This window comes from Lissotriton helveticus, chromosome 5_1 (genome assembly GCF_964261635.1).
Source record: "Lissotriton helveticus chromosome 5_1, aLisHel1.1, whole genome shotgun sequence".
Taxonomy (NCBI): Eukaryota; Metazoa; Chordata; class Amphibia; order Caudata; family Salamandridae; genus Lissotriton; species Lissotriton helveticus.
This window is the reverse complement of record NC_136065.1, coordinates 656,807,783-656,834,687: the sequence shown is the minus strand read 5'-3', so window position 1 is coordinate 656,834,687 and position 26,905 is coordinate 656,807,783.

Below are 26,905 nucleotides of genomic sequence, written 5' to 3'. Positions count from 1 at the left end.
AAAGCATACATTACTGCTGTTACAGGTTGGATGTAGGATAATTATCTGAACTTAACTCGGACAAAGCAGAGGTTTTGATTATTGATTGGTGGACATCAACGGTAGGGACATGGCCTACTCCTGTGGAGAGAGTAAGTAACATAGTATTCATTTTTTACAACAATTTAGATGGCTCTGCATAATTAGCTACATGGTCCTTGACCAGCTTCTTTAATCTAAACGTTTTAAGGAAGAACACTTCCTGTGAGCCCCCACACTACCTCGTGCTGCAGTAGGCTTGTGTCTGGATTATTTTAACCTGCTACATTTGGCTTTATCTAAATTTGAGCTATGGAAACCCCAGATAATACAAAACTTGGCAGGAGGAATTCTCTTGGAACTCCCTAGTTGAACATCGATCTCAGACCATTTGAGACAGTTGCACTGGCTATTAAGAAGAGAGCAAAACGCAAATTCCTCTGCATCTGCACACATGACTATCTATGTTAAAAGACCCCCAGTTCATGCATTATTAATAATAATAATAATAATGAATACTTATAATCCCCGTTGCAGTTTACGCTCAGTATCGAAAGCATTTTAGTCAATTGCAAAACAAAATTGGTAAATCCTGATTGGGTTCTCTTATGTGGCTGCCAAACTCTGGAATACACTTTGTCAGTCTTTGTGCCTCAGAGAGAATCGTTTTGTCTTTAATAAATCACTGTAGACTTGACTATTTAGCAACTAGTTGTGGTCTCAGTCATATCTGTGTTGTTTTTACTCAGGGGGGAGTTGACTATACCCAACACTGCACAGATAAATATTACCACTAAATTGTGCTTCATCATTGCTGGGAATTAACAGTTTAGATACTGCTTTTAACCATACCAGGAGGTCCCAGGAATAAAACTCACCCAGAGCAAAACACCCAATGATGAAGTATGACACCTTCACAGGTGTGTGAGGGCACTACTTCCTAATAAGGAAGCTTCTCCCCCCCAAGTATCAACTTGTAACTTTACTTCTGCATTATGTTACTTCTTTAAGAAAAGCTACCCCCTCATGTGGTACATGCTTGTTCTTGGGAGCAAGGGTGCTGGACCCCTATCGAGTCCCTGCACCCCTCTATAGAGGTTTGTGTTTCTACTCAGGGCCATGATGTCCATATAGGTAACAAAACTATGAGGAAATGAGGTATACTTTATGGTGTGGTTGTGAGCCCTTACCGTGTAATAAACTCACAAACCCATCTTGGCTCTAGTCAGACTTGTTTGTAAAACCTTAGCTCAACCCTGGGTAGCTGTGGCTTTGAGCTGTCATGCTTAAACAACGGAAGAAGTATAAAGTATTTAGGAGTACCAAAACAATTGAATAACAAAGAAACCTAACACAAAGGAACTCCAACACCAATTTATAATAACAGATCTTATTTTTGTGCATTTTTAGGCACCAAAATGAACAAAATCTAGCAGAGGGTTCCAGAGATACAAATTATTAAGCAAATTGTAAATCGCTGTTTTCCAATCCAATCACAAACAAGCATTGGTAACTACCCCAGTTAGCAATTACTTTGAAAACTTTAGAAAACTTTTGTAAAGTGGTGTCCGATTATATCAGCCCAGTTTGGATGACCAACTCTGCAGGGAGCAAGTCTCTGGGGCCAGTAAGACTTAGCAGGTCAGTTACCGTTCAGTCAAAGCAATCTTCATTCTCGTTCCAGGCTCTATGGCTGAACCGCCATAGACATCAATGGAGTGGTGCTGATGCTAGGGACAGAATTCTGAAGTTGTGGAGGATGCTGTGGATGATGATCCAGTTGATGCGCTCTTCCAGAGGCCACCCATCAGTCCACAAAGATGGTGAGGTGACTTTGGCCACAGTGGACACCATCTGTCGAAGTCTAAGTGAAGTCCGCCCAAAAACCAGTTTCCACTGAACTACTGATCTCTGGTCACAGCGAAACCAGCGTTTGCCTCAAACTGAAGCTTATGTCAGTCTTGGATGACCAAATAGTACTCAAATGACTGTCCCCGGTCCTGCAGACCCAGGTGCAACTTTTGAGTGTCGGAACTCGGTCTCCTAGGCTGCACTTCAGTTGTCAGTAGTGATCAAACTATTGTGGGTACTAACTCGCCAAGGTGACTTCTGCTTTTTTGGCCCTGGAGCTGTAACAGGAAGCCACTCTACTGTCTGGGTCTCAAGGATGACTTTCCTTGAGTGGGGTGACATCCTCCTGCGGGGGACAACAAGCACAGTCCTCTCTTTGCTAGCCCAATGAGCAGTGTGTGCAGTCTAATATTTGGTGCAGCATCTCTTTGCTCTGTCCAGGGAACAACAGGGCAGTTATTCTTCAGTCCGTTCTCCATTGCAGACATTGTCTGAGATCTCGGTGCCAGGGGTGCCACCTTTGTTTCCAAAACTAGCCCTCGGGATGTGGTGGCTACTAGGTAACGGGCTACCGAGTCACTTTCTGCCTGATGACGACTTGCAGCAATGTGTGACATCTTGCTATCCCAGAGTGCAATAGTCTACCCACTCCCACATGACAGAAACCTCCTTTAGATGTCCAGACCTTGGTTCCCTATCTAGACGTGTGGCTACCTGGGGGCACATACCCACAGGATAACTGGTTTGGCAACTGTTTCACCTTCTCTGTCACCAACGCCAACCTGTCTTCCAGAAAAAAAGATCAGTCCCTCTCGTGTGTGTATACCACTTGTCCTTTCCAAGAGTGGAAACATTCTAAAGTTGCCTTTTACTCAAACGATATAAATTAAATTCTTCTTGGGAATTAAGTCAGGTTTAATGTAATGATACGTTTGATATCCAGAAGTACCAACTTTAGAAGTCCCAGTCAGAAGTTAGCGCAGCTGAGTTGCCAGAATGTAATCCTGTTCTTGCCAATGACGCTGATATCCTTTCTACAGTAAACATGACAATTTGGGGGGTATAAATACACATAGCCTACATTTTACAGCACCATGCCATGGGGCTCGACAGGCATACCTTAAGGGTGACTTATTTATATTAACAAGGAAGAACTGGACTATGTCATGAATTTAAATGGCAAAGACAAGTTAGCAGTTCAAAACTGCTTTACTAATCTGCAGTGGCCCGCTGGAAGACATGTCTTAACTTGTCACACTCACTGTGGCACAAAAAGTGCTGCAGTCTACTAGAGACACTTTAACTCATAGGCCTGGGTACCCCTGGTACCCTATATTAGAGACATATAAGTAAGTTAACTTACGTTGATTGGGTATAGCCAATTAAACATACACTATCAAGGCTCAGAGAGCTGGCACTGAGTTCTGGTTAGCATGTCTCAGTGCACTCTCAGACCTATTGCACCAGTACCTAATTGTCAGAAAATGTGGTAGAAAGTGAGGGTTAGCCTCAAAAGGCCACTTTCTCACAAGAGCGCTTTGCAAATTTAATAAATTATTAATGTTTTAAGCTGCCCTATCTCATACATAATGTCCTGTATGACCTAAACTGTTTATGAAAGTGTTATGGTTATCCTCTTTGTTGGATACAGTTTATCTTCGACATCTCGGAAATGTGATTCAGTTCAAGATATTTTTCTTATTCATAGGTTCCTCACACAATTCCGACAATGCTCTTTAAAATTATTGTATTCTTTTTTCGTTTCAAGCCAGGTTTGGCTGCTATCATGGTTAGACTTGGGGAAGAGTACAAGAAGTTCAACCTTGCAGAGCTGAATTTGAAGTACTGCTTCTCCATCCATTTGTGTATGGCTGGAAGAGCAGGTTGGATTGTGCAGATAGATTTCTGAGAGTCCAGTTTAAGTATGGGGGTATAGCTGCTGTTGACACTTTGAGTAATGATTTAAACAATTCCAGTACCTTTCCATCAAACCCATCCTTCTTTTGAAAATGTGCAATATGATTTTGTGCTGTGGTGTCAAATGGTGCTGTAAGATCCAGTATAATGTTGAGAAAGGAGGCCTTTACCAAAGATACCTACAATTTGATATGATACCAGGAGTGTTGGTGATTCTGTTGTATGGCCATTTCTGAACCCAAATTGCTACATGCCAATGCGTTTATTGTCTTGGATGAGTTTTTTTTTTCAATTGTGAGGTTGCAAGCACATTTCTCAATAATGAGGGAATGGCCAAAGATGTGGTTCCAATTAACAATTGAGAGGGTCGGGACCTATTTTGTATGAGTGGTTTGACATGGCATTGAGGCACAACATAATTTTTGAGTGACAAATTTTAAAAAAGAGCCAGCATGTTAAAGCTCTGAAATTTAAAGTTCTGAAGAAGGAGATTAGTGTTGTTGGTAGTCAATGAGGTCGAGGGGAGGAGAAAGTTGTTCATGTTTTCTTTGTTTGGGTTTCTGTAGTCTCTAGACTTAGGTGTAATCGTTTTTGCTTGAAACATAATATTTAACAATTTTCTAAGAGACCGACAATGGTTTAAAGAAATTATCGGACTAATCAAAGTTTACGTACTCCAACATTTGCATAAAGTCTTGCTCACCAGTATGAAGGGCAATAATTGAGCCCTTGACATGAGTGAATGTATGCGATCATTGGGTGTGAGGAAGGAAACAAGTTCGGAAGTGGCAGGGTCTGGGAGTGTTATGAATTAAAAAAGACAGTTGTCTGATATTTACTAAGTCTGTGCCCTTTATTGTTGATAGCAACTTAAAAACGTGTGCCTTGGTATATGGTTGGGGAGAGAAAACCAAATATTCACAGTGGTGATGTCCCACTTTAATTCTTGTTTTCTTTTTCAGGGAAGGATCGAAGTTTAGTCCGTCCAGGCGGTATCCCTAGGGAAAAACAAAAAGCGTCAGGTAAGTCGAAGTATACCTCAGGTATCCAAAAGAAGTAACATAAAAGGAAATTATTTGGTTACCTTCTTGTATTTATTGCCTTACTGTTTATTCTTTTTTTAAAAACAACCTTTCCTCAAACTTGGTATTTTCTTAATGCCCTTGAAAAAGTCCACCTGAGGAGCGGAAAACATTAAAGCCCGCCAAAAACTCTGACTGGGCAGGATGTTTATGGCAGATTTTTCAAGGTGATTGTATAATCACCCCTAGAAATAGATATATATATTTAAGTAAGCCTTTTATGCTTTATAATTAAGGCCCTTTTTATTCCTTCAGGCGGGAAGCAGTAACCTGTCATCTTTATAGCACTCTCTTCCCTCCAGCTCCATTCCAGGTCCCTGAGACCTACCTAAATATGTCAAACCCCTCCTGGATTGTGGCGGGCTCTGTCACTTCCAGAGGCATCACAAAGGCCCCCGCAGCCCCCGTGGTGCGGGAGGGCCCCCATGCTTACACTTACTGGAGGGGGGCCCTCAGCCCCTACCGATGTGAGTGTGAGGGGCCCCTTCAGTATATCTTGCAGGCGGCCTCCTCATGTTTTGTTACTCCACTTGTCGCTTCGACCACCCTGACAAGGCTTCTGACTCACCCTCCGAGTCTTTGCCTGTTTGGTTGCCTCCTCATTCTGTCTCCTCAATGTGCTTCCCAGTGTCAATGTTCTCTGGCTCTTCTATGCTCCTTCCTGTGGGGTGTGTTGTTTCCATTCTCTCTCTTCTTCCTTTCTTCTTTGTCACCCGTGACCCTGTCTTCTTATTTCTTCTGGATTCTTCCTCTGCCTCCTATGACACATCTTTCTATTTATGAAGAGTATGCTTCTTTAGTTCTTCTATTCTGTCCGTCTTTCCTCTTTACCCCTTTCTCTCAGTTTGTTTTATATTCTTTTGGGTCTCTGACTGTCTTGTCTTTTCTCTCTCTTTAGGTTTTTCACCCAGACCTGGACCCTAACCTTGCCTCAGTGGATTGATCACTTGGCATGTATTGTCTGCCCACCGCCTCCCATTGGGTCTGAAATCTTATTCCAATTAATCTTCAATTCTCCTAACAAGATAGTGTCACAGGGATGACAATTCTATGGTCATGAGTTCAGTAAGCTCAGCTGTGAATAAAGAGTTACAACTGATCTGTGGTAGGTAATGGTGAGTCTCACTTCACTCAGCGTGGGAGTGGGGAGCTTGGATTAGAGAATTTTAAAGGATGAGAGAATTAGCAAAAGAAATAGGGGAGCATAAAAGCTGTTTTGTTGATGGTGACAACTAACCCTGGGCGTAGTTCGCGTAGCCGCACTCCGCGAGGCTACGCGAAGACGCACTTGCACTCCGCGAGCTACATGTAGCTCCGCGGACATGCGTAGTTGCTTGCTAGACCCGTTCGCGCGCCGTTTTTCGTCTTCGGGAGCGCGGTGCGCGTGTTCGGGGCGCTGCCTGCATGCTCGAGATAGCTAGCGCGCTAAGTTACTCCAGAGGTTTGTCCCGCCCGCTTGCGTTCCCTTATTTCCTGTTCCGGGTCACAAGTAACGTGTTCGCGTTGTGTTAGACATGTTCGGGAACTCATCTTCTCGTTCGCACTGCCAAAGTGCGTGATCGCGTCAAATATCGCGCGAACCTACCCAGGCTGTCGCGACGGGCCAAGGTAAGCCATTGCCGCGCACGCGATAATGTTATTCAGCGCGCGAGAACTACGCTACGCACCGGATCACGGAGTAATCGACAGCTTCGCGTTCTCCGTAGAACGCGGAGTTGCCGAAACTCCGCAAGCTCCGCGAACGGAGCGTAGTTCTTCGCCCAGGGTTAGTGACAACTCTCTTATGCTACTTCATCAGTACTGGCTTAACATAGAGTAATAAGGTAGAACAAGAATGTCTATGAGCGAGTGGGATGAGTGGTTTAATGATGTCTTAGTTAAGAAGAGGGTATCTAGACCCCTATTTAGGATAGTAGCTGTGACTGGCACAGAGACTGCTGATCAGCTGTTTAGAAGAGGAAATCTGTGGGAGAGTTAATCAAGGTTGAGAATGTGACTGATAGAAATGTCACTCCTAATAACATTGGAATCAAATGGTTATCTTTTGGAGGGGTGAGGTTTTCTTGTATGTTGAATGAAGGGATTAGAGAAGATGTGAAGGGGTGATCATAACTTGAGTGAGAGGAGTGGTGAGGTTAGAAATGGAGTCCATAAAGATTGTCGACGGAAGTTCAGTGCAGCATCGAGGTTACAGGGTGCATGTGATGAGGAGTGTCTTATTAAGGATTAAATCCAATGAATCAAGTTCATTTGCATTCTTCATATTTTGAATTCTTTCGAGTTTTCTTTCGAGTTTTCCTCCTTATGTTTAAACCATTTTCTTGAGATCAATTCATTTTATTCAATCTGTCGTTTCCACATTCTAAAAAGCACTCAGAGGCATGGGGTGAATTCCGTGTCACGTTTTATTACCATGGTCCAATGCATTTCGGGAGGAAACCTCCCTTCGTCAGGGACATCTACAATTGTAAGTAAATACATGATTTTAGACAGTGTGTGCCAAGATAACTTTACATCATCATGTTTACGATTTAAACATTACTAAGAATCTCTATTCAAAACATGTAATTAATTAGCATTTGTTGCACTTACATGGTAGGGCACGTTAAACTAACATATCAGGTTTACTTTTTCAAAAAGTGGGTATTCTAGTTCCCCTTGCACATTTTCACTCAGTACTTTGTGAGTAGTCTCACATTTAGGCTATGTTCTAATTAATCTCAAAATACGGACCCATATTTAAGATCTCCGCTTACCGTGATTAAAAATAAATCATGTTATAAAAGAAGGGGGGGCATCCCCGTTCCAGCATCTCGGCGCAAACCATTCATCATTCTTTCTCGTTCAGTCTGGCGTACCATCGCCACCCTTTTCCTTGTTTTAGTGAGCTGGTTACAAAAAATCTCTCACTTCACATTTAAATCTGTTCCCGCCCTCCTTAATGATCAACAGGTGATATTCTGTGCAAGTCATAACCTCTTTGGTCCCTACGGAGTAAGGATTCCTTCATCTCCCAGAGTGCATTATACTCGTGTGCTTTCAGATTCTTTCATAATGACATGTTTTCCACGACCGTTGCATTTAAATCCTACAACATGTGATTAACAACTGATATGCTTACGCATAATTCCTTTGATTATCTGGCATGATTACTTCGAAATCAAACATCAAACACCACTGTGAAACCTACAAAATTTAAATAAATAAATCTTCTTTTAACGTGGCACGTTGTCATTCCCATGCTTATATTAACCTTATTGTTAGCTAAATGTCTTCTAAACACTTACTCCCATTTTAAACAACAATTCTCCAATGATCTATTATGTGGGTGCTATCTCAGGTAAGACGAAACAGTTCATTTTTGTGAGATATTGGGTATGAGATGCACACCTCTTTTTCTACATTTGTCTTTATCTTTTATTTTGTCGTTTTCAACTTTAACAGCGTGCGGTACTTTTTCCGCGCTCGTCTCATTGCGCTACTAACAATATTTCCAAGAACGGTGGACCCTATTTACGGATACACAAAAGTCGCACAGCCAAGTTCTGGATTAAATCCAATGAATCAAGTTCATTTGCATTCTTCATATTTTGAATTCTTTCGAGTTTTCTTTCGAGTTTTCCTCCTTATGTTTAAACCATTTTCTTGAGATCAATTCATTTTATTCAATCTGTCGTTTCCACATTCTAAAAAGCACTCAGAGGCATGGGGTGAATTCCGTGTCACGTTTTATTACCATGGTCCAATGCATTTCGGGAGGAAACCTCCCTTCGTCAGGGACATCTACAATTGTAAGTAAATACATGATTTTAGACAGTGTGTGCCAAGATAACTTTACATCATCATGTTTACGATTTAAACATTACTAAGAATCTCTATTCAAAACATGTAATTAATTAGCATTTGTTGCACTTACATGGTAGGGCATGTTAAACTAACATATCAGGTTTACTTTTTCAAAAAGTGGGTATTCTAGTTCCCCTTGCACATTTTCACTCAGTACTTTGTGAGTAGTCTCACATTTAGGCTATGTTCTAATTAATCTCAAAATACGGACCCATATTTAAGATCTCCGCTTACCGTGATTAAAAATAAATCATGTTATAAAAGAAGGGGGGGCATCCCCGTTCCAGCATCTCGGCGCAAACCATTCATCATTCTTTTCCGTACCATGTAAGTGCAACAAATGCTAATTAATTACATGTTTTGAATAGAGATTCTTAGTAATGTTTAAATCGTAAACATGATGATGTAAAGTTATCTTGGCACACACTGTCTAAAATCATGTATTTACTTACAATTGTAGATGTCCCTGACGAAGGGAGGTTTCCTCCCGAAATGCATTGGACCATGGTAATAAAACGTGACACGGAATTCACCCCATGCCTCTGAGTGCTTTTTAGAATGTGGAAACGACAGATTGAATAAAATGAATTGATCTCAAGAAAATGGTTTAAACATAAGGAGGAAAACTCGAAAGAAAACTCGAAAGAATTCAAAATATGAAGAATGCAAATGAACTTGATTCATTGGATTTAATCCAGAACTTGGCTGTGCGACTTTTGTGTATCCGTAAATAGGGTCCACCGTTCTTGGAAATATTGTTAGTAGCGCAATGAGACGAGCGCGGAAAAAGTACCGCACGCTGTTAAAGTTGAAAACGACAAAATAAAAGATAAAGACAAATGTAGAAAAAGAGGTGTGCATCTCATACCCAATATCTCACAAAAATGAACTGTTTCGTCTTACCTGAGATAGCACCCACATAATAGATCATTGGAGAATTGTTGTATAAAATGGGAGTAAGTGTTTAGAAGACATTTAGCTAACAATAAGGTTAATATAAGCATGGGAATGACAACGTGCCACGTTAAAAGAAGATTTATTTATTTAAATTTTGTAGGTTTCACAGTGGTGTTTGATGTTTGATTTCGAAGTAATCATGCCAGATAATCAAAGGAATTATGCGTAAGCATATCAGTTGTTAATCACATGTTGTAGGATTTAAATGCAACGGTCGTGGAAAACATGTCATTATGAAAGAATCTGAAAGCACACGAGTATAATGCACTCTGGGAGATGAAGGAATCCTTACTCCGTAGGGACCAAAGAGGTTATGACTTGCACAGAATATCACCTGTTGATCATTAAGGAGGGCGGGAACAGATTTAAATGTGAAGTGAGAGATTTTTTGTAACCAGCTCACTAAAACAAGGAAAAGGGTGGCGATGGTACGCCAGACTGAACGAGAAAGAATGATGAATGGTTTGCGCCGAGATGCTGGAACGGGGATGCCCCCCCTTCTTTTATAACATGATTTATTTTTAATCACGGTAAGCGGAGATCTTAAATATGGGTCCGTATTTTGAGATTAATTAGAACATAGCCTAAATGTGAGACTACTCACAAAGTACTGAGTGAAAATGTGCAAGGGGAACTAGAATACCCACTTTTTGAAAAAGTAAACCTGATATGTTAGTTTAACGTGCCCTACCATGTAAGTGCAACAAATGCTAATTAATTACATGTTTTGAATAGAGATTCTTAGTAATGTTTAAATCGTAAACATGATGATGTAAAGTTATCTTGGCACACACTGTCTAAAATCATGTATTTACTTACAATTGTAGATGTCCCTGACGAAGGGAGGTTTCCTCCCGAAATGCATTGGACCATGGTAATAAAACGTGACACGGAATTCACCCCATGCCTCTGAGTGCTTTTTAGAATGTGGAAACGACAGATTGAATAAAATGAATTGATCTCAAGAAAATGGTTTAAACATAAGGAGGAAAACTCGAAAGAAAACTCGAAAGAATTCAAAATATGAAGAATGCAAATGAACTTGATTCATTGGATTTAATCCAGAACTTGGCTGTGCGACTTTTGTGTATCCGTAAATAGGGTCCACCGTTCTTGGAAATATTGTTAGTAGCGCAATGAGACGAGCGCGGAAAAAGTACCGCACGCTGTTAAAGTTGAAAACGACAAAATAAAAGATAAAGACAAATGTAGAAAAAGAGGTGTGCATCTCATACCCAATATCTCACAAGAGTGTCTTATTAAATCATCATGGAGGGGAAGAGGGATGGCAGAGAGAGACCTGTATGAGAAAAGGTGGAGGTATTGAAATTTTAGATGAATGAGTTCATGGGTAGTGATGGTTAGCCTATTAGCAAAATATTGTTGGGTGACAACATTTCTAGCAGGAGAAGGGAATTTAGGAAAGAATATTTATTGGGGGATCTGTTGTTAAAGTAAATCAATTCCTCCAGAGACAAGAGGAGGGTGGGATGGAGAGGAAGTCCTGATAAATGCGGAGTGAAGAGGGCTGACCATCTATAGAGGCATTCATAAGAGGTAAACTGGTCGGTTGTAGGTCTGAGAAAACTGTTGTGAAATGAGACATTAACCTGACCGATATGAACTTCATTTGTAGATAGAAACTAATAATGCTGATTTGCATGAAGAATTGTGTGTCCACAAAACTGCCTCATACATGTCAACTGACCGAAGTCAGAGACTAAATGTTTGAATTAAAAAATAGTTTTACTTGAACTGTCTCCCATCTGAAAATTGCCTCTGGGTTGAAATCGTATATATATTTTTTAAATCTCCCACTTTCCTGGTCAAAAATGTTGGCATTATGTTGTTCATGCTATGGCCAAAGAATCAGAGATTCATATATATTTTTTTTAAGTCACCCGCTCTATCCCATTCCCCCACCTCTTCTAGTAGGATGTTCAGCCCTGACATATCGCTGGGAATCCACTTGTAAGTAGCAAGACTGAATAAATGTTGAACAACAATATACAACCCTACCCTATACCATTAACCAATCCTTTCATCACTAACACATCCCAATTTCACACCATACATAACTACATTCCATCCAGATACAGAATACCTACTCTAATTACTCCCAACAGTCACCTTTCTGTCACTATGAATTCCCTAATCACCCTTCCATCTTTTCATCCACCAACACCCTCCTTTTCTTTCTACCACAGAAAAACAGTGTCAGAAGTGCGGGGATTCAGGGGCTGGCGTTAAGTTCTCTTTCCTCTTTTCTTAGCAACCGCTTCCAAGCAGTGCAGCTGGCTAATTTTCTTCCAACAAGAGGGAAGTGACCTGTGGAGTCGCTCAGGGCTCCTCCCTATCTCCTCTTCTGTTTAATTTGTACCTGTTCCCGTTAATTCGATCCCTGAGAGAACAGAGGGTTGGGACTTTTAACTATGCTGACGACCTTCAACTGGTGTTTTAAATTGATTCGTCAGCATCGTCAATTACCCATTTCCAATCAACCATGATTTTCATCAGGGATTGGATGAATGATAACTAACTCAAGCCCAACCCTGATAAAACTGAGTTGACCCTCACAGGTGGATCCTCCAATCCACGGAACACTAATTTTTGGCCGGTTTCACTAGGCAACCCTCCGGAGCCGGTAGATTCAGCTAAAAGCCTGGGCATCATAATTTTGAACGATCTGTCAATGAATGCCCAGATACGCTCAGTAGTCTCTGCGAGCTCTTTCCAACTACGGAGAATAAGGAAGATCAGCAGATTCTTGTCTAGGGAGTCATTGATCCTGGTTGTTTTAGCATTAGTGATTTCCCGACTGGATTACGCCAATTCTATTGTGGCATTCTGGTTTACCAATTTAGACGTCTTCAGTTGGTTCAAAACCAAGCAGCCAGACTTATTTTCCATCAACCGAAATGGCAGCATGTGACCCCTATAATGAAAAATCTACACTGGCTTCCTGTTGCCAAAAGGTGGGTCTTCAAATTGGGATGTACCATTTTTAAAGCTTTGTCCGGCAGCAGCCCCGCTTTCGTTTCGGCCAAAATTCAAAGATATACTCCCTCCCGGGCCCTATGCTCTTGTCAACAAAACTGGATGATTACTCCCTCTTTTAAACGCAAAAAGCTAGGCTGCCTTCGATTTGCTGTTATAGGCCCTCAGTTCTGGAACTCTCTCCATGTAGAGATCAGAATGACTCCAACATACGGACAGTTTAGAATGATGCTTAAGACCTTTGTGTTTGCTCAAGCATATAACATTTAATCTCAGCTTTCCGTAAACCCTTCTTTCTGCCTCTAGTGCCATGAAACTGCCTGGTGAACGTGCGCTTTACAAGAGCTTTTAACATAACATACAACAATAACATAAGCACAAAACACTTATACTACACTACACTACACATAGTAACTCTTGCAGCAGGCAAATCTAACATAAACACTCAACTCTAATTCATACCGTCTTACACACCACATACACTCTACTCACAAACACATCACCACTCCCTTTACCTTACAACTTCCACTCACAAACAATACTCTACAAACAAATCCTTGTATGAAAATAAATACGTCAGCACCTCCTTTCACTACTCCTCAAACACCAAACATAACACACACACAAGCACAATAAAATCTCACACGCACAACACCTCATAATAATTTCCGTCACAAACTACAAACATACACCCCCCTTCCAGACCATACAAATGATACGTACCATGAACAAACTCCTATGCCAAGCCTTATCTCTTTCCCCACACCTAATACATATACAGCAACACAGCAACTCACTTTTAACCACCTCTCATCCATTGGACAATTTAGAACCTTACTGCATGACCCACATGCTGCACCACCAACCCTAACTCATGCACCTTCCACCCTAAACAGACGTAAACAAAATAAGCAACACACCACTCTTCAGAACTTTGCTTACCCATGTCTACTGCACAACAAGGTCACACTACAAAAACAACACAGCTCATCCTCTCACCCTCAAACACCATCTCCATCACCTACACACGCAGACCCATCAAAATGTCTTCTTAGCCTGCTGGACGGGGAACCCAATACAAAACAGCTACACGATTGCCATCCTCATACAGCTAATACCAATGCTAAGGACACACCTACTACAAGCCCACAAAATACTGCTCGCTCTTCAACAAAACAAAGTCACACTATCGCCAAAGCACGTTCTCTAAACTGTCTGCTAATAAATGCTCAATCTAAAAACAAGCATCACATCTACGACCGTCTCACTGACACAAAACCTGACATACTCTTCATAATTGAGTCATGGTTGGGAGATGATATGGCACCAGTTCAGCATGAAGACGTTACTCTAGGCTATCAAACTATTGCGCAAAATACTGTAGGAAAAAGAGAAGGGGGTCCTAGCTGTTGTGTTCAGGCAAACATTGCATATCACTAAAGCTGACGACATCTCCATACAAGGTTGTGAGGCCCTTTTCACCAGATGCAATCCAACACCATCTTCCTTCAGCTGTAACTTCCTGCTCCTTTACAGAACTCCACCTAGCAATGCAATATTCCCAGACACACTTCTAGACACCGTTTCAAACCAGATAACGCTCCACTTCAATCTATGCATTCTGGATGACCTCACCATTTGGTTTGAAAACCCCACTATACCCCATCCGAAAACAATCATCACTGGCATAAACGCACTGAACCTGCATCAGATCGTCCACTAACCCACACACATCGCTGGACACATCCTAGATGTAATTTTTGCATATACAGAACTATTTACCTTTGAAACAATGACTCCAGTAACATGGTCAGACCACCAGCTGCTTGCTTTCCAACATAAAACAACATATAGCAATCCACCTAAAACCACCTTAGGTGCATCCACCTATCGACCGTGGAATAAACTCAATTTGGAACACTTAGAAACACATCTAACATCCTGTACAGATCTAGAAACAATAAATTCTGTTCAGAAACGATATGAGTGGCAACAAGAAGCTTTTGCTATCCTAATACCACTAAAAATGACACATCAGAACAAAAGAAAACAAGCATGTTGGAGAAATACACAGATAAAACACCTAATCATAAAACTGCAATGTGCCTGACTCAAACCAAACACCAATCAAGAAAACGGGGTTGCTGCACGACTTCTCTTGGGCCTCTCAGCTCTGTTCAGCACAGTTAACCATGCCACTCTGATAAAAAGACGCTACAAAACGTCATAGAGGGGACTGCTCTTAACTGGATCTCATCTTACCTTCACAACAGAACTAATGTCATCCATTCTCCAATTTCTCATCCAAACTGTAGTTCACAAGGCTTTATCATCTCACCCATGCTTTTCAACATCGTCATGAAGTAATTACCGGCACTGATCAATCAATTTCCACTCACATACTATAACTATGCAGATGACACTGAAATACTCGTTCAGATGGAATGCCGCAAAGACATTGGAAACTCACCGAATTTAAGTTGTCTCAGAGTCATGGATCAATGGATGAAGTGGAGCCATCTCAAATTGGATGCTTCCAAAACGGAAATACTCATGTGTGGCACTTGGGAAAATTATAACCTTCTTGCCGCCTCGCCTGATGATCTGGGAACACCGCCCAAAGTATAGAAGGAAGTAAGAAACCTCAGAATGACCATGAAACCCAAACTATAGATGAATGCACAAGGGGACTAACTAGCAAGATCAAACTTTGTTACTATACAAACTTTACGACAAATCTTTCCCCATCTGGCACTTCTACACGAGGTCTAGGCTACCATCTCTCTTGATCTGTCCAAACTTGATTACACCAATAGCCTCCACCATAGATCACCTTTAATGACTATAAAAAGACTACAATGGATTCAGAACTCGGCTGCCAGACTACACTTACATATAACATTGCAAGTCCACATCTCCCCCACCTTGAAAGTCCTGCATTGGTTACCAGTTGCCAGAATATCCATGTTAAATCTGCTTTGTATCACCCACAAAGCGATACAAGGAACAGGACCGCTCTTCATCAAGAATAAAATCACCAAATACATTCAACAAAGGAACCTCCGCTCTAAAGTGGCACCTTGCCTCAAAATTCCAATGTACAAGAAAAAAACATGGGTGGCACATCCTTCTCTGTTCAAGCAGACAACCTATGGAACTCTTTAACCCAACATAAGATCCACAGATAGCCAACTTGTCTTCAGAAAACTACTGAAGAGTTGGATCTTCCCCACATAACCACCATATGCAAACACCAATATACAGCATATCCCTCTGTACATAAGCAATTATTTGGACTATAGATATGTTCCCACATATGTGTATTGTTTTGTATAGACGCGGATACATTTGTTTTTAAAAATGTTGCACCCGATTCACAAAAGTAATCTGAGACAAAATCCTAACTTTACGACTTTTGGTATTCACAGAAGGCATTTAGGAGTACTAAAGTTAGGATTTTGTCTCAGTTAAACTTAAGTTTTGGTCTTAAGTTAAACTCACGTTTAACTGAGACAAAATCCTAGTCGTAAAGTTAGGATTTTGTCTCAGTTAAACTTAGTTTGTCTTAAGTTTAACTTAAGATCAAAACTTAAGATTGACTGAGACAAAATCCTAACTTTAGTACTCCTAAATGCCTTCTGTGAATACCGAATTAGTACTCCTAAATGCCTTCTGTGAATACCGAAAGTCTGTGAATACTGAAAGTCATAAAGTTAGTATTTTGTCTCAGATTACTTTTGTGAATCGGGCCCATAGATATTCATTAGTTCTGCCTAACAAATGTACGTATTACTCATAGGTACATTATTTCATGTTTTTAACATGGATACAAGTTACTGCATAAATAAGTAAAGCTTTATCATAACTATTTATCTAACAATTTCTTCACTATTGAATTACAAAAAACAAATACATAAATTTAAAATACAACACTTGAAAGCCGGAGTTTATTAAATGCATCTTTAATCTACATATATAACCTTCCTTTTGCATCTATATACATTCCAAATACTTATGTATCTATATATTTATTACTTTGCTTCAAGTTCAGTGTATCCAATGCACTACCCTATTTCTCACCCTATACCGCTCTCAATATATCCTCTACCTCAACTCTCTGACTCATCTCACACCTCATTCTACTACTCTTTCCAATGCACTACCCTATTTCTCACCCTATACCTCTTCCAATATATCCTCTACCTCCACTCTCTCATTCATCCCAAACCCATACCACTACTATAATCCCAAAAATAACCCTTTCTAGACTCTACCATCCTCTAACCCTCCTTGTATCCTCTCATATGTCTTTTACTATTCAGATCTCCTAACAAGTCTTTCTAAAGCCTTCCCCTGAACTCTTCCCCCTCCACCTCCCCTTTACTCATCCCAAACCCCCTCCAAAAACAAATCTAGACCCTTCTCTCTTCTATCCCTCTACTATTCCTTTTCAATCCAAATAACTGACTAACATGTCCACCATTCAAAATAATTTCATGTCTCCCTATACTAACTCCCCTCCACCCCTCCTTTACTCATCCCAAACTCCCTCCTACTGATATAAACTCCCCAAACAAAAGTCTAGGGGCCAGATGTAGGTGGCCCAATATCGGTCGGTAACGGCCGAAATTACCGAATTTTGGCTGTTACCGACCGGTATTGGTCATTTGGGATGTAGGGGACAGAAAATCGTCCGAATCAGTAAATTTGCCGAATCGGTAAAGTTACCGACTCAGTAAAGTTTCCGAATCGGTAAATTTACCGAATTGGTAAATTTACCGAATCGCAACGGTTTGCGAATCGGTAAATTTACCGAATCGGTAAATAAGAAGTGGTAAAATTGTACATTGAGATGTAGGTAAGCCCTTAAATACCGAATTTGCTTGAAATTCGGTATTTAAGAGTCGGTATTTACCATGGATTGAACCCAGGTGGTAACCAGGTGCAGCCTATAAAAAAGGACCCAAATGCAATTTCTTTTTTCACAATGGCGGCATTCTATGTCATTGCGAGACGGCTACGGCTACGGCTACGGGAGGAAGGAGAGAGGGAATGGCAGAGACAGGAGCAGGTCTACAGACAGAGGATCACCTTGTTCATGCTCACAGAGGCAGAGATACTCCAGAGGTACAGGTTGGACCCAGACACCATCTTGGACCTCATCAGGGACCTCCAACCACTGTTGGAGCACACTATCCCAAGGGCACACGCTATTCCACCCCACGTGCAGGTGCTGTGCAGCCTGCACCTGCTTGCGTCTGGGAGCTACCAGAGTGTGCTGCGGTAGGTGGGGTGACCCAGAGCCGCCTGTCACGCTTTTTCCACAAATTCCTTGACGCCATGTTACAGAGGATGGACCATTATAAAACTTTCCCTGCAACCCATGCAGAACTGCTCCAAACAAAAATTGACTTTTATCTGATGGCGCATTTCCCCAATATCATTGGCTGCATTGATGGCACCCACATTCCCATTTGTCCCCCTGCTGGCACCGAATACATATATAGGAATAGAAAGTCCACCCACACCATCAATGTGCAGGTGATCTGCAATGCCAAGTGCGCCATCACTGACCTTGTGTCAAAATTTCCTGGGAGTACCCACGACGCCTTCATATTTCAAAACAGTGGTATCTATGCACGACTGACAGCAGGTGATTTTGGTGAAGGATACCTCCTAGGTAAGACACAGTGTGTGACCCCATTAACACCTATTGCAATAAGAAGTACAGGTATGCATGTGAGTAATGTATTCCCATTTCCTTTTAGGAGACAGTGCAAATGCCCTCCGCTCCTTCATACTCACCCCCTACCTCAACCCCTCAACACCCAGCCAAAGGAGATATAACAGGGCCCACAAGAGCACAAGAAATATTGTGGAGCGTACCTTTGGTATATGGAAGAGCAGGTTCAGGTGCCTGCACAAGAGTGGAGGTGCACGGCAGTATACCCCCATCACCTGCTATAAAATCATTGCTGCCTGTGCTATGTTGCACAACCTTGCTGTTAAGAAGGGCACTGAGGTGAAGTTGTCAGGCTTTGAGGATCATGATGACGAGATTGCTGTGCCTGAAACACAACCTGCTGGAGTGGCAACACCAAGTGATGGCAGATACAGACATGAGGAGATTACACGAAACTATTTCTGAGTAAGTAATGAGACACAGACAGGTTGTGTATGGGACCAACGTATTTTAATGGTGCCACAACGTTCAAGCACTTAAGTGCAACAGAATAAACATTATACACGTGGGGACTGTATTTCCCGGGTTACTTCACCCATGACCGGAAATGTCACTTGCGCCCGCGCTTCCCTGAGCCACTAGGATGTTGTTCGCTTTGTTCAGCGTGCCCTGGAGCCTCAGCTTGGCGCCTGGTACTCCTCCATGTCTCCACATTAGTGCTTGCTATGCTGCTCCGGCTACTAGTGTCATCAGCCTCTGCCACGTCCAGGGCAGGATTCTGTGCTATGTGCGAAATCAACATTGCCTCTAGTGCACTCGTCATTCTGGCCATGCCCCTGGTGACCTCAGCTGTATTCTGTGTCAAAGCCTCCTGCATATTTATGCCCCTCCTGCATAGCAGGGATGCGGCGGTGGCCAGGCGATTGATGGCTGTGTTGTGGGCACGGGCATCCCTCCGCCTTGTGTGTGACAGACTATCAAGTTTGGAGCATAGCTGCGTAATTGAGTTGCTCATCTGCTGCATCCCTGCTGCTATGTCCGTATTTGTTTTGGCAACCTCTTTATTTGCCTCCACAATGTCTCTCATGCCCTTCCCCATGTCTCCTATTTGCACATTCAGGGCGCAGAGTTGGCGTTGGCAGGCTTGGATGGATTTGCCCTGCATCCTTTGAATGCGCACCATGCTCCCCTCCAGCCCACGGAACACAGTGCCCTCACCACGTCCACCTGCACTGCTGGGTCTGCGTTCAGTGACTGTCTCATCTGTGGACTGCAGTGCTGCTGAACTCACATCTACGGTGACTTGAGCCTCCCCCTCACCCTCTGCTGCCTCCATTAATGGTAGTGAGGCCACGACACGCCTCCTGGCTGGTGGGGTTGCAGGAGTGGACTGGAGCAGTGATGGTGAAGTTTCTGGTGAGAATACCAAGGGAGGGGATTGGGAAAGCTGTGGGGAGTGCAGCAACTCTGGGGTCTGTACAGTGTCATCTTCATGGGAGATGCCAGTCGTGTCACCTTCCTCCTGCGAGGCTTGCACTTGGCTTGGACCTGCTTCCTCACTCTCCTCCCTCGCTGGTGCAGTCCCTTCTTTGTCAGTGGGTCCACTGCCTGATTTAGCCCCTTGGAATAAATAAGCGTATATCAACTGAGTGCTACTGTGTCACAGTCACTACAATAAATGCTTTACACATTTCACTTTCATTTATCTGCATTCATTTCACTAACTTGCTGATATCTGCGCTGTTACACATGCTCTTACATTTGCTGACTACATTTCCCATAATGCATTGCTCCTGTATAGTGATAGCAGTACTGGACTGGGGTTTGCTTGTCCACAAAGGGTAAAAGGAAGCAGGTTGGTATGGGGTGTAATGCAGCGAATGCCTCTTACCTTTTTTTGTTGCAGCTCTGGCTGAGCTGTCCACATCTCCCAGTCCGCAGACGCTGTCTTCCTCAATGGTTGAGGCCACCAACTCCTCCAGGTCAGTCAGGGGGGGCGCTGTGTTCCTGCCTCCACCGGTTAGGCCTGCCTGCTTGTGGATTTCAGCCATTTTTTTTGTGAGGCTCCTGAGGTCATAGAATCTTTTTTGAGATCCTCAGTATTCCTGGTCGTGACTCCCACAGCATTCACTTTTTCTAATATTGCCTGCCAGATTTTTCTTTTGGCAGACTCGGGAACAGTGAGGGAGTGCCTGCCAAAAAGTTTGTTGTGCACTCTCACTACCTCCTCCACAAGTACTTGCAGCTCCATGCTGCTGAACTTTATTTTCCTCTTTCTTTCTGCCTTCTGGCTTTCACTGCTGCTTGCCATTTTTCAGTTGGTAAAGTTTCAAAAAGAACTCTCCCTGCTGCTCTGTGACTCTGCTCAGCTCTGACTGCCTCTCCAGAACCTTCTAATTAGTTGCAGCTGCCTGGGTAGCCACTTCCTGGTAGGGAGAGGGAGGGTGGTAGCACCTGATTGGCTGTTTTCTTAAGTTTCACTTTTGCTTGCTTTCCGATTCGGAATTTACCGATTCGGTATTTACCGACTCAGTATTTCCCATTCATTCCTATGGGCCTTTTGGCCCATAGGAATGAATGGGAAATACCGATTCGGTAAATACCGATTCGGTAAATTCCGAAAGTCCGATATCGAATTTTACCGATTCGATAAAAAATACCGATTTTTTCCCTACATCTCATTTACCGATTCTTGAATACCGAATCAGTAAAATTCGGTATTTAAGAATTAGTAAATGACATTTACCTACATCTGGCCCTAGAACCTTCTCTCTTTTAGCCCTTCACTATTCCTTTTCAATCTAAATAACAGATTAACATGTCCAGCACTCAAATTAATTGCATATTCCCCTATACTAATTTCCACTAATCCGGTTTGGGTTCCAGAGTAGCGTGCTACTCACCAAAAAGTGCTTCAACATCTCATCAGGGGTAGCAAGTGCTATATAAATGCAAACAATTTCCCTCTTCTATCCTTCCACTATCCTCCTCAATCCAAATAACAGACTAACATATCCACCTGTCAAATTACTTCATATTTCACTATACTAAATCACCACTAATCTTTTATGGGTTCCGGAATTGCGTGCTATTCACCGAAAATGCGCTTCAACACCTCATCAGGGGTGGCAAGCACTATATAAATGCAACATTTTTCCCTCTTCTATCTCTCCACTATTCTTCTCAATTCTAATAACAGACTAACATATCCACCACTCAAATTACTTTCATTTTTCACTATACTAATTCATCACTAATCCTTTATGGGTTTCGGAGTAGCGTGGTACTCGCCAAAAATCGCGTCAACACTCATCAAGGTAGCAAGCGCAATATCAATGTAAACCTTTTCCCTCTTCTATCCTTCCACTATCGTTCTCAATCCAAATAACTGACTTATCCACCACTAAAATTACTTCCATATTTTCACTATACTAATTTCACCACCAATCCTTAATGGGTTTTGAAGTAGTGTGTTACTCCTCGAAAAAGTGCTTCAACACCTCAATAGGGGTAGCAAGAGCTATACCAATGGAAACCTTTTCCATCTTCTATCCCTCCACTGTCCTTTTCAATGCAAATAACGGACTAACATACCCACCCTTCAAATTACTTTCATATTTCACTATACTAATTCACCACTAGTCCTTTATGGGTTCCATAGTAGGGTTCTACTCTCCGAAATAAGCGATTTGATGCCTCCCCAGGGTAGTAAGCACTATAAAATGCAATAATAATACAATACTTTCATAAATGACCTGGCCTTTGGTCTAGTGGTTTATTAATGTCACCAGAATTCCTTGATCGCAATAAAAGCCCATATTACACAGTTGCCTCTTACGGAATCTGTCTGTGTGTTTGCTAATGTAATGTATATTCCATGTGCACCGCAGTCAGACACCCATGGGTCTGGTATGCACTATAGAGAACTGAATATTAAATGAATACCCAACATGATCCGGTATGGGCAGGACTCATTTCAGATTTTCTGGATATACACATAAGGTAAATTAACAAACAATATTTCTAAAAGGATCTCATTTCCATCAGTGGTTATCTTGAACATCTGGCATGGATCCTACCCGCCTCTGGATCTATGATGAGCACCCCTGCTGACAGAAAAGGCCTTTTTCCCTATTGCACAAACACCAACACATCTAACTGTGTTTGTCCGTATTCTGTACATGGTCCACGTGAGCTAGGACTGACGAGCCTGGCTCTGAGCTCCATCAGTAACGCGATGATAGCGTGAGGATTCTTATTAATGAAGCCCTGAGCTCAGCACATGATTTACAGCGAGTTGAAAGATAATAGAATCAGGGAGCATTAACTCCAAATGACAGCTTATCCTAATTACCTCTTGTCCACACGAAACTTAGCGCCCCCCCCCCCCCTCTTCTTTTTGTGATTGTCTCCCTTTCTACACCCCTTCATACATGCCTTCCGCTCCCGCCCAATAAACGCTCTGCAAGCCAAGTGCTGAGGAAGAGGAGAAACACACCACCCCGGCAGCCCTCCCTCCTCCCACTTGCTTCGACCGCCCCCCCTACACGCCCCCGCATCAACGCCCTCTTCACCCTGTTAGAAGGTGACATTAGCTATTAACCTTATATTGGGCCATTTTGTAAATCAATGTCACTTACATTTAATAACAAGTGTAATCAAAGGAATTATGCAAATTTAATTTGATGCTTCTTGAATTATGCAAATGTGCTCCAAATATAATGAGTTCTGACATGTGCCCAGTTGGACAATGTTCCATTACCTCCTCTCTTATTACACCCGTTATTATTTTGTATTTTTTCCCTTTGGAGTGAGAGGCGGGAGAGAGGCGCGCAGGCAGATACTTGTCTGCCCATTCTTCCTTCCTGACTGTATTTGCTGTTTAAGATGAGAAATTCCTCTAGGCGCTGATGTTATTGTTATTACAGGAGGAAGAGGCGAGAGGGGGACAAGGAGGCGGGGCTGGGAGGTGGGTGGGAGAGAAAGTAATTTTCCGCAAATGGCTTTTCAGGCAAGAATACCGTAAAACCTGATTCTAAATTACTGCCCTTCCAGTCCCATCTCCGTCTCTCTGTTTCCCCTTTCTGCCTAAACGACTACAGGACCCTTGGGCTGTGACAAAGAGCCTTTCTGATGTGTCTCTGTGCCAGACAGCCCCATGATCTGCCACTCAGTGCACATGGGCCCAACATTTCCGAATGCCAACAATGATGTTGTAGCAAAATAAAGGCACTCAACGAGATTGCTCTCTGCTCATTCCGTTCTCTCAGCTGTGCCCTCCTGACCAGAGAGAGGTTTTCTTAAGGGGGTAGCGCGCATTGATCCGTGACAGGTAGCATGTTTACAAAGGGACCTGACTGGCGTGATACACACCGACACCAAAGGCGCTTTTCATTTGTCAGACAACTAAAATGTCTGCCCTGTAATTGGCTGTGCATACACCCAAGCCCACTCACTCATGCAAGCACATATAAACACTCGCGCGCACATAGATACACTCACTACATGCACGCACTATTTACTGTATGTAAACACTAACGAGGGCCTGCATGGACGCATACACCTCACACACCCCTGCGGGCCTACACACAGTCAATCTGTGTGTCCTCACATTTAACTGACCGACAGAATATTTAGTCCCTTCACACACCCTTCACATTTGTTTTCTTCACAATTGCAAAAGCCAATGAAATGAAGTGGAAGTTGGTGCGGTTTTTTCAACTGAGAATAGAAATTGAGAAGGTCTGGTGAAAACTAAAACTGCAGACGGATTCACATTATAGGATGTAAATAGTGGGTATGAATGTGGCAGAGCAGCCAAACAACATTGTGCTGCTGGTTCTTGATAGAGTTGTGTGCCCCTCTGCATATTGATCAGTCTTTCTGTGCTTCAGTTCCTTCTTCCTAAAGCTTGTGTTAAATGCTGATATTAATCGCCACATATGCAAATCCACATTTGGATCTGCATTTTTAAGGATTTGCCAGATAAATTTAGCCTGTAATTCTTTGGCTTCCAATGACGCCGATGCCACGTACATGCAAAAACATACATTTAGCCAATGCTGTATTCCAAAAGTTAAATTGAGCATTTGCAATGCCACTGCAGTGGCGGCTTGCACAGATAACGCTATGGGGCAGTGAGGCTGGGCTGGGCCGGATTGGGGGGGGGGGGTAGTAGAGTTCGACATACGACGGAACGTGGAAAATAAAGAAATAAAACCACCACCACCTTACCTTGCCCTCACCGCATCGCCAACTTGGCGATCCGGCGAGCGCAAGTTAAGTGGTATTATTTATTTATTTCATGACTCTTCACTTTCCCGTTGTATGTCGAACTCCACTAGCCCCCACCTGGCCCGCCCCGCCTCACCGCCCCATAGCGTTACCTGTGCGAGCCGAGTCAGGATTTTAAATGAAATAATGGGTTTAGCATTCAATAAGTCATCATACATGTACTCTGACACTCAAAGCACTATTGACAGATGTAAATAAATATTGTTATCCGAATCATTCCTTTTTGCAACAAAAGGAAATGCTGGTGCTCCAGGAGAGTGCAGTAAAAAAGTTTAAGACATGGCAACATGTCCAAGTGTTCTTACCAAACCATTTATAAAGACTGGAAATGTTGCTGCATATGTTCTTTCCTTTATATTTATACATATTGAGATCACATGACACAAATGAACAAGGTAATACAAATCATACCAACATTTACAGTATATAATTTGCACTGTTCAGTCATCATGTGCACCAAGAATTGGTGCTGTAGTTTGAACCCTGGATAGCTATAATCATAGTCAAGGGACACCACTGTAGAGCCTGACGCAAGCATCTTCAGGTGCAGAGAGCCGACACGATCACATACTTCATTATGCGGTGGGTGGGGCTTGTCACAGCTCACTATGCACTGTGGTCTGGTCGCTCGGTCCAGTGGGCCAGAGTATCAGCGGCCGGTGAAGAGCTCCTTGTTTCTGTGACGCTGGTCTGCAGGGCACGAGGAATGCATGTGGCGGTGATGCACTCACAGTTGGTAAGTGAGGCGTGTTTTGTTCTCATGGGCAAGGTCCTGCCCTTATCGCCAGTGTGGTGCTGTGTGGAGGGACTACTTTGGACTTTGTGTGCCTCAGGCCTAGGTATACTGCAGCACTAAATACCTGACATCCAGACTCATGTGTAATGATCTCGGAGTTAGCCCTTGAACTGTGTACTCCCCTTTATTCGTACCCCTTTGGCCACGCCTGGCCAGAGGATGACGTGCCTGTACATCTGGTGGTCCTCTCTGGCAGCAGATCCGCTGACCTGCTACATCCCTCCCCACCTTGGTTTTGAAGATTAAAGTTAATTATGTTCTGCATACAAAGCCGTCGGTTCAGTTGAAGATTCGGCCCGAGGCTGTTTCAATGGGACTGGTAGCGAATGGGCGGCAGGGATCACACTCAGTGGAGCATTTTGTTGGACTTCATTAGGGCTCCCTGTATTTTGACCACCAGGACCACTCTCTCCGGTGTCAAAGTCCTCATATTTTGGCCAGCCAATGTTGTCTTCACTGTCGAATGAACTTGAAGAGATGGGTGATGATGTGACCTCCTTGAACCATGAAATGTTTCTTGAGACCTCTTCCTGTTCTTTCCTAGCAGTCACCAAGGTACCATCACTGGCAATGACTGTCCATATCCTGGGCTCAAATGGTGTCCTGAATTTCCACCCAGGTCAGTGGTCTTTGTTGATGGCGGAATTGTCGGGTCATAGTGATCTTGGTCTGAGCCAACTGTGTATACTGGCTTGAGTGTTGTGCAACTCGCGGCATGCTTGTGTTCTCAGGGCATCATGAGGTGGTGGCGCCCACCCTAAGCATGTGGGGATGAAGTCCCTCCATGGACCGTTTAACATCAGGGCTCAAGGGGTTTGTTGAGTCATGCAATGTGGAGTGCTCCGATATTCTCTGACGAATAATTGTAGGTGGCATTCAGGATCTGCCTGGTCGACTGTGGCAATGTGAAGCACTTTGTTTAGCATGCGCATAAACCTTTCGACGTTGCCATTAGTTTGTGGCCATTAAGTGGTGATAGGGCGGTGGCAGATTCCTCGCTGTTTGAGAAAGTCGGCGAACTCCGCTCCGTGGAATGGAGGTCCATTGTCACTTCTAATATTTATCAGGAGACCAAAGATTGCATACACCTTCTCCAGAACAGGAGCCATGCGGACAAACGCCGGGAGGTAATTACTTCTACAACAGGATACTTGGAGTAAGCATCCACTAGGACAAGAGTGGTCTTTCCGTCGGCAAACTTCCAAAATCCATGCTCAGTTTGGACCAGGGATCGGTACACGGTTTTTCGGTGCTAGTCATATGGCACGCTGGGCACTTTTGCACAAGGTCTTCAGCAATTTCTTCTAGATCAGGGAAACACACCTTTTCCTGCATTCTTGATTTCATCTTCATTACGCCTTGGTGTCCTCCATGCACCAAATTGAGTGGCATGGTGTCTTACGGCCTTCGGGATTACAATGTGAGATCTTCGCAATAGGATTCCATCCTGGGTGGTGCTGAAAT